This window comes from Erithacus rubecula (genome assembly GCF_903797595.1).
Source record: "Erithacus rubecula genome assembly, chromosome: 3".
Taxonomy (NCBI): domain Eukaryota; kingdom Metazoa; phylum Chordata; class Aves; order Passeriformes; family Muscicapidae; genus Erithacus; species Erithacus rubecula.
In genome coordinates this window covers 21970824-21987738 of record NC_136689.1, presented here as the reverse complement: position 1 = coordinate 21987738, position 16915 = coordinate 21970824, and the positions used below count along the sequence as shown (strand labels likewise).

Below are 16915 nucleotides of genomic sequence, written 5' to 3'. Positions count from 1 at the left end.
ATATATATATTTAATTACATTAACATTGTTTTCATGTACCAGCCCTCCCCTTTTTTATTTGTTAAAAAAAAGAACACCTCTTAGTGCACCATACAAAAATCCGCATGGAAGCTGGCAAGCAGGAATTTGTATGCAGCACCATTGAAATGCATTTTGGGGGATGGGAATTATTAGTGCATCCTTTACTTTTAGATTTTTTGCTTATGTGAAAAATGCAAGGCAGTAACGTACAGTCACTCCACCTAATTGCTGGGAGAGTATTGTTATGCTCAGTAATGCAACCTAATTCTGTTCATATGGGATATCTGCATTTTGCTCCTTAGTCTGTACAGCCTTAACCTTTTATATAACAAAGATTACAATCCAGTAATATTCACAGATGAATATATGAGCATATCAGAGCATTGACTACACATTTGGTTGCGTGCACTGACACAGGGGTATACATAACCCACCAACCCACAGGGTATTTATTTATTTATCTTACCTTCTATTCCCAGGAGTCTGAAGTGCAGAACCCCTATGCACCAAAGAGAAAGCAAAACCCCCTGTGCCTCTGTCTACTGCAGACTGTATTTTCACTGTTGTACTGATAACTTGTCCTAAGCCATGGTTCTGATTAAAAGTAAGAGTGAGAATTAAAAAGACCAAACTGATCTAGGACTCCATACAGTATTGTAATGCCAGAACTATTGGAGTGTCCTGTCTGGGGTGGTGCCTGCTGGGTGTGGATTAGAGTTGATCTGAACCCAGCAGGGGAGAGGACTGAGCAATCTCCAGCTGGTTGACTTGTAAATTTAGGTTCTGTGAACTTGAACTTGTAAGGACTCTCTGTATCATGCAGACCATATCTATCATCATCTTCCCTTCCCCATTCACTTAATATTAGATCCCATAGAGAGTTAGAACATGCCCTCCCACTTTTATCTGCCTGCTATACCTGCTGCCCTGTTGCTGCTGCTCTCCCACCTCGCAGCAAAGCCACTTCTCTCAAGCACCACCAGGACAGATCTACTGGATCTCAGCCAAGTGGTAGGAAAATACAAGTTAAGCTGCTGCTGGCTACTGACTGAGCAAATCCCACAGTTTCTCCAGGACTGTGCCCCAAAGACTATTCGTCACTGAAGCCAACTTTTGACTTCAACAATGTGACAATGTTGACAATGCAAAACATCACGTTCCATGCACCTACAGCACGTCTGGAAGGCTGGGCTACTTCTTGTCTCTTTGAAGATTCTTTGGGGAACTGATTTCAGAAGGATGAGAGAAAACGAGAGTTAACACTACTGATCTTTGTTGAAGCTGTCTCAAGAGCATTGATAGGATTTAAACAGTCCAATCTGCAACACTGAGAAGAGCTGTGGTGAAAGCAGCTGGAGAGGTGGGCACTGTTTGGGGGTCCTTACTGATGGGCGTCGGGCTAACCGTGCAGGTGAGGGCTCTGCTGGAAGGGAGAAGAGGGAACTAAGGATGTAGTGTCAACCGTTAGTTCCCTGGCCAAAGGAGCTTCTACTATCTCAAAAACCTTGATATTTCCCAGCAGATTTGATGTTACAGAGGATTAATTTGCAGTACTCGTGTGAAAAGCACCATCCTCCTCAGGCTAAGTTGCACTGGTGTGAGGAGAACATCCCCAGGGCCCAGAGCCTCCATGGGAGAGCAGCAAAACCAAGTCACAACAGGCAGTGGTGTGCCAGAAAAGGAGGTGCAGAAGCAACAGACCCTGGCCACTCCTTAATGATCAGCAATGAGATAACTTCATTACTGCTGAATATTAAGTTGCTATTTGGAAACCTAGATATTTATGAACTTTTGTTCAGACAATTAATTAAGTTTGAAGATTTTTTTGGATCAACTTTATTTCAGTGGTTGCTTAAAAAGTGCAAATGGGGCAGGGAGGATAATCTCATGTGCACATGTGTGTTCACACATACACACAGATACATACCTTAAGCAAACATTGTATGTGAGTCACTATGGATAGTTATGTGCTAGGCTTATGGGAGCAGTTGGGGAATTACTCTCTATACTAAACCTTCAAATGGTTAGTTGAGCAGTGTAATTGCTTGCCTTCAAATTTAAGCTGTCAAGTAGAAGCATCTATGAAACTACCCTTATATTCCTAATCAAAATCTTTGTTACATTTTCAAAAATTCTTCAGATTTTGCAGCAAGGTTTTTTTTTCTAAAAATAGCTAATTTTAATCATCAAACTGCACACAATTTAAGTAGCAAAGATAATGTATAAAAGACTTTTTTCTTACAAAAAAAAAGAAACATGAAACCCAAACAAACCACGTCTAAGGCAGTTTCAGTGTGTGATAAATTCAAAAGTTCAGTGGTCACTTTCCCCCCTGTAAACACAGGGGAAGAACTGTAGTAAGTTCTAAATAGGATTGTGACTGAAAGTGGCTTTCAGATGGCTTTTAGCAGATCCTGAAACAGAGATGTCATTGGGGAAAATTGTCTTTTAATGGCTGTGCAAATATTGAGAATATTTCCACGGTTCAGTTCTTTGAAAGTGTAGACTCCTGTCCTAGTTCATTAAGAGACCTTTTGTAGCTACTTGTGCATTCAAGGATTTGCCTTATTGGATGTCTTTCTTATTAAACACTGCTGGAGTTTAATAAGATGGCAGTAGCACAAATCCTTTCCCCCTCCTTTTAAACACTGAAAGCTAACCAAAGCGTTACCACACTTCTTTAAAATGTAATTCAATGCATCCAGCAAGCAAAGGATGTCAAAATTATGTGCAGAATAATATTGCCTAGCAAGTGCTTCTGTCTGAGCAGGACTATAACTCAACAGTGATTTTTGCACAATACCCTGCCCTCTCTGAATGCAAAGTTGTAAACAGGGCAGTTTTTTCACACCCCTGAATGCAATGCTCTCCCCAGCCAAAATGTAGCAGGGGCTTCCTTTTCTAAAATCACACACACAACTTATAGTTTCTTGCAAAGTTTGCATTTGAATGATTCATTCAGAAAAGCTATCTAAAGACTAAGGATCATGTAGTGCCTTCCAATCAGCTCAGAATAACTATGGAAAATAACTCAAAAGGTGCTTTGGTGTGGAACAGCAAACAGTCTGGGATGAGGAGAATTCTCACCTTGCTTTGTACGTGGCAAAGTAACACAGCTAGATTTAATGGCTCATTCAAAGGAAGGTTTTTCTGTACCTCAGTATGTGCCTTGAATTAAACAGAACAGTTGCATCATTTCTGTTTTTAAGAAAGTATTCCAAAAAGTAACTAGTGTGAGGAAAAGCATAGAGATGTTAGCCAAGACCCATAAAAGGAAGATATATTCTTGAAGGGAATAAAACCATAAGGAATTCACTGTGTATCTATCAGCTGCATACATCTCCTCATTTTTGCTTTGTCGTTCTCACAGGCCTATTTTGAAAACTGGCATGCTACATAGCCTAAGCAGAGTAACCAAATTTAGAGTACTGAAGTAAACATGCAATTATTGCCATGTTTTTAAATGGATATGAATGGTCTGAGGGGATAATGAAAAAAGAAATAACCCAACAACACTTGAGGAAGAGTGGCAAGGTGCTGTAATTGTCAGCTGATCAGACAAGTTGGGCTTGCCCTGGGAAGAAATAGTCTTCCCATTGGCTGCAAACTATGCACAACCCTCAAAGAAACACACAGTCCTTTATGCCACTGTTGGCTCTTTTTGTACAGTTGTTACTGAAGAGGTGTGAACACCAAATGTGTTGTCTGAAAGTATTTAAGACGTTGCTGGTGAAAGCATAAAAATCCTTACAAAGATGCAGCGCTGCAGTGGAAAATCAAACAAAATCAAACACAAAAGACTGAAAGAGTACATGCCATGTATCAGTCAGCAAAAGCTTAATCTTCACATAGTTCTCTGAAATCACAAGGTATCCAAATGCGTGCAAGGTTTTAAATAAATTGCAGGGGAAAACAGGGTCTTGCCAGCTTCAATTTTCTTTTGAATGAAATCCACCATAGAGACAGAAAGGAAACAGGCCGTGGTTCTTTCCTGGTGTCGGCCTCCTCATTAGGTTTTTGTTTCCCTCCTCCAACCTGGTATATTTAATCCTGTAAGGAAACAATATAAATGATAATAAGCCTTATGAATTGCATTTTAAAATGTTTTTGTTTTTTTTTTTTCACTTGGTAAAAGATAGGTTAGGCCAAAGCTGGTTATGAAGACGCCAGCTCAGAGTGAAGGGCAGACTTCCAAACCATGTTTAGAACTGGTACCTCAGGAAAATGAACTTAAAACACCAATGTTTACAGGGTGGTCGCCTAAGTGAGATATATTAATCCATATTCATGTGTCTGTGCCCCAAGAGCTAATCTTCACAGGTGCCATTAGCACTGACATTCTCCATGGAAATTATAGACAGCTGTAAACAGTCATCTCTTCCAAAGGTGGTCACACCCCCTGAATGCAAAGGAAGATTGCTAAAAGTGCTGGCAGAGCTTCAGGAGCTTACAAGCTTTTTTTGCCTCCTTTCTCCTGAGTGATTTCCTCCATAACAATGCTTGTAGTTTTTAAAAGGGTCTCCCCAGGTTTCCTCCCTGAGAGTTGTTTGGGGCACCCTGAGACAAATCACAAACATTTCTGCAGACATAATCAGGTTATGGAGCTTCTTGGTGTGCTGCGTCTAAATATATTCACTTTTATTTCAATGTATTTCTATTACTAGGCAGATAATTGAAAACTCTCCTTTCAAATACAAAAATAAACACTATCAATAGCTTCACTTATGTTGTCTTTCACTCTACTGATGTAGAAGCTCAAAGCAGTGGCTGGACTTGCATGAAGGTATCTTAATGTTTTTGAGGTTTACACAGAACAGGAGGCAGGCTGAGAATGTGGGACAGGAAAACAAAGTGTCCAATAACTGCAAGAAGAGCCACCTGAAGGTGGAATGAAGGCTGATGAACTGGATGAACTGAAAGGATTTTATAATTAACACATTTAACTCGTAATAAATCTCCAAGTAGAATTCTTTGCCAAGAAATAAAGTGAGACTTTCTGAGAAATTGTGAAAATATATTTGGTAAGTTCTCCAAGACTGGAGCTACAGACCTGATACATTTTTAAAATGCGGTTGCAGGAAGACAGACAGATGTGAAGGAATTTCATCCCTTAAAAAAAAAGAATGCTGAAATATTCATTGAGTGTGGAACTGGTTTGTATTAGCATGTCCTAAAACTATTTAAATCAAACTGGATGCAGGTGCCAGTGAATCTAGTCTAGCCCTCATTTCAAAAGCAGGAGAAAAACAAGGCATTGGTTTTGAACTGCAGTTTCAAGCATAGCATTTTAATTGTGGCTTTCAATAAAACACCCCAGTGCAATATCTTAACTTCCCTAATTTCCAGGGATCCTGTCATGGTTCTTGAGAGCACTTCTGTTCTTTAAGCACCAGGATACCTGAATTGGATTTAATAAAAGCCTGTTCCTAAGCATCTTGGGCCCTGTTGGAGCTTCGTCTACCACCTCTAGAGTCCTTCTTGGGTTGTTTCTTAAATGCACCTGGAGTTTGTGTGGACTGTTTATTCCACATGAAAGCCTCACTTTCCCCAAGGTCTAGAAGCTTGGCTGAAATACCAATAAATCTTGTTTCAAGGAATACATTTCAGCTGATGCATTTAGTTTACCTTCAAATCTTAAAAAGAAAATTAATGTTTGGAACATGCACAGATTCACAACTGTTCAGCGATGAAACACCAGTGATAACACTCACCAAATTCCAGATTTCCCTTCCTTCATGAGCACTTTTCAGGGATGTTCTTTTGGGAGCAACTAAACTTCTGAAGCCCCTTTGAACACCGAGGTTGCATTTGGCCCCATTGCCACCTACACTCCAGCTGTGGAAAGCAGGCTTGCAATTTGGAAGCTACATCTGCCCAGATCCAGAATAGCTGGCCCAAATTACTGAAGTTCCAGAGACTGGCATAAGCATCAGGGACATCTGAGACAGGTCACAAAATTATAAGGATAGAAAAGTCTCTGGATGGTTGCTTTTCCAGTAGTTATAAAATTGTTCAGATGGTCATTGCTCATTTGAGAATAACTGCAATTTAATTACACAGAACTTTTCCTTTCTATCACTGGACCTCAGGACAATTTTTAAATGAGGTAAGTATCACACTTCCCCTAGGATTATGCTACAAATTTCCCAGAAACAGTGCTACATTGCCTGGTTTCAAGTTTGGCTTTGTAGGCAAAGCTGACGACACACTCTCCAGGGCAGGGCCTGATCTTGTGGAATGGGGAATACCTTCATTAGAAGCTTTGCACTTCCAGAATCAAGCCCTAAAACATTAAGAGATTCTTTAGAAATTAATCAACTGAGAGCTGCAACCATATAACACATGAGGAAAAAAATCTTAGCACAAAGGTAACTACTGTGAGCAGCAATGCAGACTGCAGGCAGAACACTGAACACTAGAAAAGGGCAGCAGAGCTTACAGGTTTCCTGCTCTGGCTCAGTACAAGGCAGATCACAATTTTAAGATCACAACTCTACCAGTTCCAGCTTTGCTGGATTCTGCCATGCCAGAGATGCAAGTGGTTTCTTGTGAAGCTGAGACACTGTGTATGGTGGGCACAGGATCCAGATTTAAATTAAATGGAAAAGAACATGATTTGATGCCACATTTCACTAATGGTTCTGGCTGGGGAAAGCTAGGAGACACAGTACAACTGGAATCAGAGAACAGCATGGTGGGCTCAGTCTCTGCAGTGTTGAAATGTACAGAATTCCTGGTTTGGGAAGCCAGCTTGGATGACAGACCCACTGCTCACAGCAGTGTCAGAATGGGCAGGGTGTTCTGAGCCTGAACCTCAGCTCTGCCTGCCAAGGCTTCTCCTGAGCATGAAATCCTTATATGACACAGCAAGCGTGGTTCTTAGGAATAGATAATGTTTGCATCTGAATCCCTGGTTCTCTGAATGTGTATTGTCAATTCTAAAGTGGAGTCAACAGGTGAAATCTGGAAGTCTTCAACAGGTGAAGTCTTCCCCTGCCTCAGAGAGCTGTTGTAGAGTGCCAGCTTTCTCTGCTGCTGAACACAGACATGCCACTTGTCAGAGGAGTGCTGTAATCACAGTGCACTTTCTTTTCACATTTATTTTTGTTTAAGATGAGACACCAAATACACAACTCTCCTAAACTCGAGAAAGAGGAGAGCATCTCTTTATCCAAAATAGAAAATCCACAATTAAAAAAACATAGAAAATTTTAGACTGGTATGAACCAATCCTCTTATTAAAAAAGCATTGCTTCTTCAATGTGGCTCTTGAACTGAAACATCAGTTGTTCACACAACAAAGACACAGGCAGGGCCCTCTACACAGTGTTGCTATTCAGTTCCCAGATGGCTTAGTATTCCATGTTTCTATTTTTAAAGACATATTTTAGAAATATCCTTGCTTAGAATTTATACATTTCCCTCATCATACAAATCAAAATTTTGCCTGGTGACTTGGCACATTATGTTTATGGCCTCTGGTCACAGCTTTGCTTATAAAATTGTAAATTGTTAAATAGAATATTTACAACTTGTGATTTCCCAAGAGCAAAATAGGGTTCTTTCATATCTCCTTAAAAACCAAACCAAAACAACAAACCCCAAACAAACAAGCAACAACAAACCCTGAAACATAACTGGCTGCCTTAAAAATGAACTTCTTTCACCACAGATCCTGGTACTTCTGATTTTCATGACATCTCTGCTAAACCTAATAGCTTTCTACAAGTGAGTTAATGATGTACTTGAAACATTAAGTGATCTACATGAAGCGACTTATTTTTGTATTTGTTTACCTAGAGAAAACTTCTGCTGCATACATCTGTTTGTCCCATACCCTGAATGGGATAGAGTTTTAATCCACCTTAAAACCAGCAGATGCCAATTTCAGAATGCAGTAGCTGTTGATGTAACAGTGGTTCTAGACAGGCATACCAAAGCTTGTAATTTAAACATTAATCATACTTTCAAGACATGAGGCAGAGGACGGTGCTTAAATCCCAAATATTTTTCTTTATTTTAATTAGTGAAAGAACGTCCTGCCCTGTAAAAATACCAGCTCAATACATGTTCCTTTTGGCAGCATCAGCATCCTTCTGTAGGTACTTTTAATTTCTGTATAAATTATCACATCGGGTGGAGCTGTGCTCCCGCAGAGTCTTTAGCATGCAAAGCACACTCAGAGTGCAGGTCTATTTATGTGGCAGCTGATGTAGCAGTATTATAAGAGTATTCCAGTTTTAAAATAAAACTGTGAGCTGACAGCTGGAGATACTGTATTCTTTATGAGCTGAAATATGGAGGTATTTAAGATCATCAACAATAATACTCTTTCTGCTTCTCCCTCCACCACACATGCAGACACCACAGATACTGTTCATCCCCTCTGAAAAAAAGTACAGTATTAACAGGTGATTTCCCCCACACCTTTTATTCCTACTTTTGTTAGAGAAATCATTTTGAAAAGCCAGCCAAACATTAGCAATACTATTAGCACTCAGATAATATCTACATGCAACTTGTTGCTATAAATATTAATTAATTGGATCACCAATACCCATAATGCAACTTTATTTTGACCTACGTGCCCTATGAACTAGATATTTTTTGGATTCAATTTCCTTAAAACCAACTGTCAGCATCATGTGATGGAAGAGATGAAAAATGAAAATGAGCGTTCCTGCTGTGCAGGTGAGTGACCTGTGGGAGACAGCTCTGCCTGCCAGGATTTTTACACGTACCATCAGACACAGACCAATTGATTAGATCATCTTATACCTGCCACCAACTAGGCTCAAGAGACTAATTAGAGAGAGTACTGCCTGCGCAGGCACCCCATTGACACCTAATTTGCTCAGCCAAAGCCTTTGGGGAGAATGTATTATCTCTGCAGCTGCACTTCATGCATTTCTGATTTGAGGCATAAGCAAGGAGTACTTCTTCACTCTTTTGAGCAAACTGAGTATATAAGCCCTTAAGTGCTAAATATAAGCAGACAAATTAAATCTGGCCAGCTGCCATAAATTCTTTTTCCCCCTTCAAATGTATATACACATATACATGCATACATGTTTTATTTTATATCTGTGTCTATGATATATGTGCACAAATGCAAACATACAAAAAAATGTGTATGTATGAGTCTGAATGTGTGTAGAAAGGATGGGTATAATAAAGACATTTCTATAAATATATGCTTTAAAATATGCAATTGTCACACTGTATAGTATACCTTCCTTCAGAGGGAAGTTTTACTTCTGTGAAATTTAAAAGAAATGCATTTGTTGTTGTATATGAAAAATAAATTATCTGCAGTGTTGTTAGCTCAGGCTCAGAATTGCCCCATGGACAAGGCTCAGTAGATTGATGCCTATAAAATTGCTCTGTGTATGTTCAGAGGTGCTTGTTCAAAGATTATTTCAGTATACAGCCTAGCTTTGCTGGAAGCTTTTCTTCGATGGACTATACCTTGTTTGTGATTTCCTGAGGAATACTATTCACTAAGGCTAAATATAAGGTTACTTAAATTGCTTTCTGCTGGGTTTTAGTTTTATCTAGTTATCCATGCCCCAAAATACACAGGAGAGGCAAGACTTAAGACTGCCATTAAAAATTTATTCAGGAAAAAAAAAAAAAAAAAAAAAAAAAACACACTAGAAAAAATAGGATTTTTTGAAAACTGTGAAGGATTTGAAAAAAATAATTTTAACTATAGGCTGGTTAGTGGTTCCTGAACTCAGAAGCCTTGCAACACAGAGGAACATAGTGGAATTACATCACTTCTAAAATAGCACTGAAGCCAAGTATCTTCTTCCCTGTCATATGTCTACAAAGCAACTTTCAGGAGCTGAATAAGGCTGAATAATTGCAGTCTAATTTCAGTTTCTGTCAAAGCCCATGTTGACAAGCTCAGTTTATAGTGTCAACTCAAGATCCTGCACCCCTGTAACTAAAGAAGTAAAGAAGCTGCAGCAAAAATGTGCAAGTTACGTGTGTGCCCAAAATATCAGGTGTAATCTTCTTTGCAAAACACAATAAAAATGTGTGTCCTGTTTCTAGGGTGGGGCATAACTCAATACAGAGAGAATAGCCTCACCTTTCTCTCTTCACACAGGCCACATCTTTACCAATTCACTTTATATTTCTTTAGTTGTTTAATATCCTTTAATATTTAAATAACACCTCTAGATAATCTTGGCAATTGTTGGCTACTATCCTTTCACAGATGCAGCACTGTAGGGGATACTTTCACATTATAATTATAAATGCTATAAGTACTTAGAAGCAAATCATATTTGACAAATAAGTAGCACAGGATTAACTGGTTAATTTCTTCTGTTTTCTTCTCTTGTGTCTTGGTTACTGCATTGTATTCTTATACACAAAGGATTTTCCAGACTCTATCTAAAGTGATGAAAATTGCTGTAGATTTTTGTCCACAGTTCTAACATATAAATCATAATACAGATCCTTATGGACTTATTGCTGTGTTAGGAATTCCTCTCTCCACAAAGAATCATTCACAGATTGACTTTGCCTCTAAGCAGAGCCCTGCAACTCTAAATAGATTTGTATGTGGGAGTTGACTACAGTTTCAGAGTGGATGTGAAGGGATAACCCTAAAAGAAGTGAGTGTTAGCCAAGAACTGTAAACTAGTAAGAAAATAAAAATCCCCAGGATATTAATACAATTATAACGAAATTATTTTATAAACATATTTTAAATAAGTGGCAAAACCTTTGAAAGGTGAGATGTCTATGGCCCTGTGGATATGGGGCTGGAAAACAGAAACCAGATTTTGGCTTTGCTGCTCAATGTGACTGTAGGAAAGTCATTTCATCCCACTGCAACCTGTTTTGTAACAAGGGCCATGGTTTATGTCCCAGCCTCTGGGTTTAGAGTATCTCCTAAAATTAGTGCCCAGTTATAGCTGGAGTCACTAATAGTTCAAATTATGTAAATGCACTTAAATTTATCAAAAAAGCAGTATTAGAACAGTTGCAACATTTGGTAGTACTTGAAATATTTACTTTGAGTTTTCCAAATTGTACCATAAAGCACATTATGAGTTCAAAATGAAAATCCTGCATCACCTGACTCTGTGAATGTGCACCCAATAGTCCAGTGTGGGAGGTTGATTCTGGAGAGTCAAGACTTTCCCTTAAATTACACACCAGCTGCTAAGTAGCATATATGCACATCAATAATTGCAAACCAACTGTGTGCACTTTGCACACAGGTCTCTACAAAATATTGTAATGAATTCCTTCATAGTGTGTCTTGTGAGGAGAAAAAAAGGAATACAAGCTTGATCTTGACTGTAATATATTTTATTCACAGTATTAATTCCCAGTGTTATTTGATAATGTGATTGGTTTCACAATTGATTTGTAGGTATACTTTTAACTTTTGAGTGGCTGTGGTAACTTCCAAATTAGTTTTCTGCAAGTCTTTCAGCAAAAATTCTTTGCTACCCTAGCTGCCCCACAGCTGAAGTTTTTTCTTTGAGTTGAGAACAAAGTCCACAAAGCCCTTCACAATTACCATTTGAATAAGGCTTCACATGAAAAATGGCCAGGACTGAATCTACTACACGTCTTCTAGTTTATGAGAATAAAGCACAGCCCTCTGTGAGTGAGCTCTGGGTAAACTAGCACTTCAGATGAAGATACTACAAAAATAGCAGTGCTATTGAGCTTAATATAGTTTGCAAGCAAAGCCATGGAAACATTATTAAAAACAAAAACACAAATTGAGGGTTTTGGTACACATCAAGAATAGAAAAATATTAGTGCTAGTTGTTTGCAAGAGTATATTTCTCAAACCTGACAAACAGCCAAATCCCTACAACTTCTTCTAACCTTTTTTCTGTCTGATTAAAGTGGTATGTCTAAATTGCTATGCTTCTCACCCTGATAACTTGCAAAAGAGCCTGCCAAAAAGGAACTGACTGAACATGAATTGGAGAAATGCTGTCTCCCTGGATCTATAATGAGACAACCTAAATCTACTGTTTTTGCCAGTGTTTGACACAATAAGATCCTTAACTCAGTGGCAGCACCAGCTCTCATCTCTGAAACAGATAAGTAATAGCTATATCTGAACAAAATTTGTAGATACCTTAATTAAAATAACTGAAAGAAAAAAAAGAAAGAAAATTGTCTGTGTTACAGTTGCATGTAACAGGACTCAGAAAGGAAATACCTGTTGGAAAATGATATGAAGGCATTAATGCCCTGGTTAACAGGTTTGTTACTGGTTTAAACCCATCTCTGGAGAAAAAGAGCTCCAGAATAGCTGCTAAGAGATCTGCTAAGAGATCTGCTCATTGCTGAATTCTCTTGCAGAGCTAAACAGTGAAGGGATGGGAGATTCAACTACAAGCAGCAGGATGTGAGTGAGCTTAGCTGAGGTACCCTTCTGTCTCACCTTTGTGGCAGAGCCAGCTTAAGAAATTCCCACTGCTGCAAACTTAATTCTTTGTTCCTGCCCTGCCAATTGGGGCCCTGTCACTTGTATTGTAGAATTTTCTGTGAAACTCTCTGTCACTGTATCACTAAGCGTATCAGAAGTGACATTTTTATGTAGAAATTCATAGTGAAGTGATCCAGTCAGCACCAAACTTCCAACTAGCTTCATCACAGGTAATGGGATTGAAAACTGGTGAGAGAGCAAGAAGGAACTGCCTGGATAGAGCTAGACACAAACTCATCACACTGTTCTTGTTTGTAAAGACAAAATGATGGAGTAACGTCCTTATTTTTCATCAGTAGCATTCCCCAGTGCATTACTAAGAACAAAGCTTCATTCTAAAATCTGAAACCACCTCCCAGCTCACAAATGGCTAATTATTTTCAGGTATCCAGAAACACTGCGAAATCTGCCTTAGCCAGCCACTTAGGGGAGCAGACAGGAGTTGTCACATAATGACCTACTAATTAAAAAGGAAGAAAACCTTACTCCAAAGATCTGGGAATACCCATAAGATAGCCTAATAAGGATAATCTCCAGTACATGTTTCAAGGGAGCAGCAAATGAGAGATGGCTGAGAGCCCATGCCTCTGACTGGAAGTTATTTGAATTTTTTTGGTTGGTTTTAATCTTTTTTAGCAGCAAAAATATGTTAGCCTGCCAACATACCAAGGAGATGTTTAACAGTTTGTGAAGCTTCAAGTACTATTTAACCAGAATTCAGAGATTTCAGATGGGATAGAAAAGCATCTGATTCTTTACAGGTCACTATCTAGTTCTGAATGAAAATATAACCCTAGAGTTCAGGGAAAGCTGATCAACTGTGCCCTCCTTGAAACTTATGAAACTTATTGGTTGCCGGTGTCAGGAATGATGGTCACTGTTATTAGCAGTGCTATTTATCAACTCAAGTTAAAGCACATTTATTAATTTATTTATATTATCTGCAGCACAACAGCTGACCAACTCAAAAACCAAATGAGGTGATGTGCTTGACCACCTCCATCCACTCCTCCCCATAACATGAAGTACATATCTTCAGAGAACTTAATCAAAAATTTATTCCTGCTTTTCCCTGCCATGGCTGTTCTCCGCAAAGCAAGGTCTGCTGGACAAAATGACATGTGAAAGACTAAATACTCACCAGATGACTCCATTAGCATTTACCTCCTCCAAAAAATTAAGCCCTGCCTCATGTAAAAGCTAAAGTATCTGCAGATACTTAAGAACAGAGCATTTGTATATATGCGATTGTTTAATATTAGTCAAGTTACTTCTTGAAAGCTAAGTGGTCTTGGAACAAATTTAATGCTGCTGGTTTAGTCAGTGCAGAGTAGCTGTGGGATAGTCTAGAGATGGGTGTGGACCATTTTGCTCTAACAAAGATTCCTTGGAATTTAAAAATGCCTCTGCAAGGGATCATAACACTATAAACTACCTCAGACCCCACAGATAAATGCGAAGCATTAAGAAAACAATGTGTGAATGTTTATCACTACCACAATCATTCTAGTAGCCTGCAAGTACCTACAGGCAGTTGGAGTTAAGTTACATATTTTCTTTTATTCTTTGAGAAAACAGGGTGAGTGTTCAGGTGCAAAAGAAAGAAAAAAAGAGGAATAGGTAAACAAAAGAAAAAAATCAATTTCTCACCTGCATTTTTATTTCCATTACTATTCTTCCTAGAAAGTACTTTTTAAACCAGCAAGGAATTTTTAATCTGGAAGGCGGAGTTATGAATGCCTTTGTTTTAGCTTGACAGAACAGATATTATTGCAGCTGCATTCTGGATAGTTAAGATCCTTCTAGCTAAACACCATCTGGTTATGCATTCTGTTTACTGCTGTGACTTTTGAGAGACTGAGCATCATGGTAAAGTGGTAATATCAATTAAAATTCATTTTTAGGAGAGCACTGCAACCCTTAGGCACATATAAATTAGACAGAAAGCAGACCTCATATGCTGAAGCAAAAGGATATTTCCCATGATTATAGTATATTATATATGGAAAGGTTAAGTCATAAATGTATTTAAATTTTGCAATACATTTTCAAATATGATTATGTCCTAAACTCTTAATCTATGTGTCCACCCACACCATTAATGCCATACAATGGTATTTTTTGACAGAGATATCAGGAAGTCTTTGCAGTTGACATTTTCAAGCCTCAGTTGTTTCACATCTTGAGAGTTCTTAAGACTAGAATGGAACAGAGGACAAAAAAAATCCCAGTTTAGGAAATGCAATGGTGTCTTTATGAGATACTGTTTGTCCTCATGCTCACTCCCTAGAGGGTGTGCTGATACTTGCTGAATACTGTTATTCAGTCCTTTCACCTATTCAGCTCCCACTTGGGATTTTTGCTGAAAATCTGTGGCATTAGAAATAGTTACTGGCAGCTTCAGGCCAGCTGCCTTCTTCCCTGCCAGTTCCATTTTTACGTACAAAACCATATGGAGCACTGAAACGGAAATATTTCCCCAGCGCAGTCTCTGTGGCATTAAATGGAAAAAATGTTCCAGAATTAGCACCTCCACAGAGCATCACTACAGCAATGAGGATATTCTATCTAGCACATAAGGAGCTCAGTGATTTTATTTCTCAGAGTTGCCACTCTGGTTGGGGTAAGAGCCTTTTCCACATGTATGACTAAGATGTTCAGATATTATGCATGGTTCGGGAAATCCAGCGTGAGGTTCCTCTCACAGGCACAGCTTTTAGAAACCAAGCAGGATCTACAGTCTTTGATAACCAGATATTACAGAGGCTTCCCTCTTTGTTTCTTCCAAAGACTTAAATGATTTAAAAAAAACAGTTTCACACACTGGAGAGGCTTGTGGCAGGAACAGTAGATGTCAAATCAGGTGCAACATACTATACATTTTGTGGTATGCAAAGACAGGGATCATGGTAAGATGGAGTACTAAAGGCTTTTCTTTCAAAAGTGCTATAAGCATTGGTTTTCTTGTAACTGCAAGAAATACTTAATCTTTTTTTTGAAGCTCCATTATAAAAGTAGGTTTTGCATAGCTCATTTAAATAGTTTAAATGACACAAGGTTAAGAACAGGAAAGCCTTTCACCAAAGGTGGTTAGTCCTTTTCAAAGATTTCGTATTATTTGAAGCTTACTTTCACTGCATTCTCTTACCTTGGCTGCCTCCCAAGTGGGTATAAGTTAATTAAATAGGATTCTGACCTTTTAACCTTCCCTATAAACTGCATCTTTACCTACTCTATTTAAATAAATCAGATAAAAAACCAATCATAGCAGAATATATATTTTTACAGCTGCAGAAAAAACAAACATGTCTATTATGCTTATTTGTAAGTACTTAGTAGTCAAAGCAACAGCCAAGACTCATGGATGATTTTAATTAAAATAAATCTGGGTGGGCACATAAATTAATTTATGATGGTTTTTTCAAACTGAAACTTCTCTAGCATTACTGAACAGCACAGCACTACTGTAAGTTCTCATTTGTTTGTGGCAACTGAAGCTCAATCCACCTGAGTAGCTTGTATTCATTCATGTTGAGTAATGTAAAGTGTAAATTGTATCTACAAAAAATATCTAAGATATGAAGCTGAAAATTGTTACAGGAAAGAAGAGAAAGGAAGAGCAAAAGAGATGGACAGATAATAAATATACAGAATGATACCTAGCATCTCTGTAACTGACTTGCTCTGGGTTTAAATATCAAGAGGCGGTGAAACAGATGCACCAGAGAATGCTGAATTGCTCTCTACAAACAGAGAGTGTGGCTTTCTGTATCTCATTAGCCCTTTTCACCTTAAAGTGCAGGCTTCTGATTATTAGACCCTTCCAAAAAGCCTTTTAAGTTCATCCAGAAACAAAGTGCAGTTTAGGTATGAAGAATGATAGCAGATATGTGTGGAGAAATGAGTAACTAGCTCATGTGTAAAGAATGAACAAATCTAAGCTGCCTCTTTGTGCCCAAGTGATGTGCTCAGGTCTCTGCACAGGCAGTAACAAAGATGCAGCTACTGGAGCCTGAGCATTGATCACACCTCTCATCCCCAGTAGGGACTTCTAAAATTGAGTTCATCACAGAAATAAATCCTTCCAAAACACAGGCCTTTAGTTTGATATATTAATAGCAATACCCTCTAACCACCTCACTGGTGCATTATGTTCAAATTGTGCAGCTATTGGTGATAAATACATGCCTTTTCAAGAGTGCTACTTTTTGATCATTGATTGGGACATACCTGTCCCTTTCCTGACACTTCTCTCAACCCATCCTGGCTGAATAAACAGCAGGAAGATGGCAACAACAATCATATGATGCATAAAAAGCCCTCACTGCAGCATGAGCAGAGACAGACACAAGTGGGGAGGCAGACCTGTGCACCAACTTGCATCTTCCAAGGTGCAACTCATCTCCTTGTCGTAAGTGC

General features: G+C 38.7%; 1 protein-coding gene across 4 annotated transcripts in view; it reads right to left on the bottom strand.

Moving 5' to 3' along the window:
- The window catches only part of CDK14 (cyclin dependent kinase 14), a 337412-nt gene that overhangs the window by 31048 nt on the left and 289449 nt on the right, over positions 1-16915 (bottom strand). For 3 of the 4 annotated variants that reach the window (XM_079300340.1, XM_079300344.1, XM_079300343.1), the window contains one exon: positions 65-4071. The exons of the other annotated variant lie outside the window; for it this stretch is intronic. The gene's annotated coding sequence lies outside the window, so the exon portion shown is untranslated. Of the gene's footprint in view, positions 1-64; positions 4072-16915 lie in introns of those variants that run through there. 4 annotated transcript variants of the gene reach the window in all.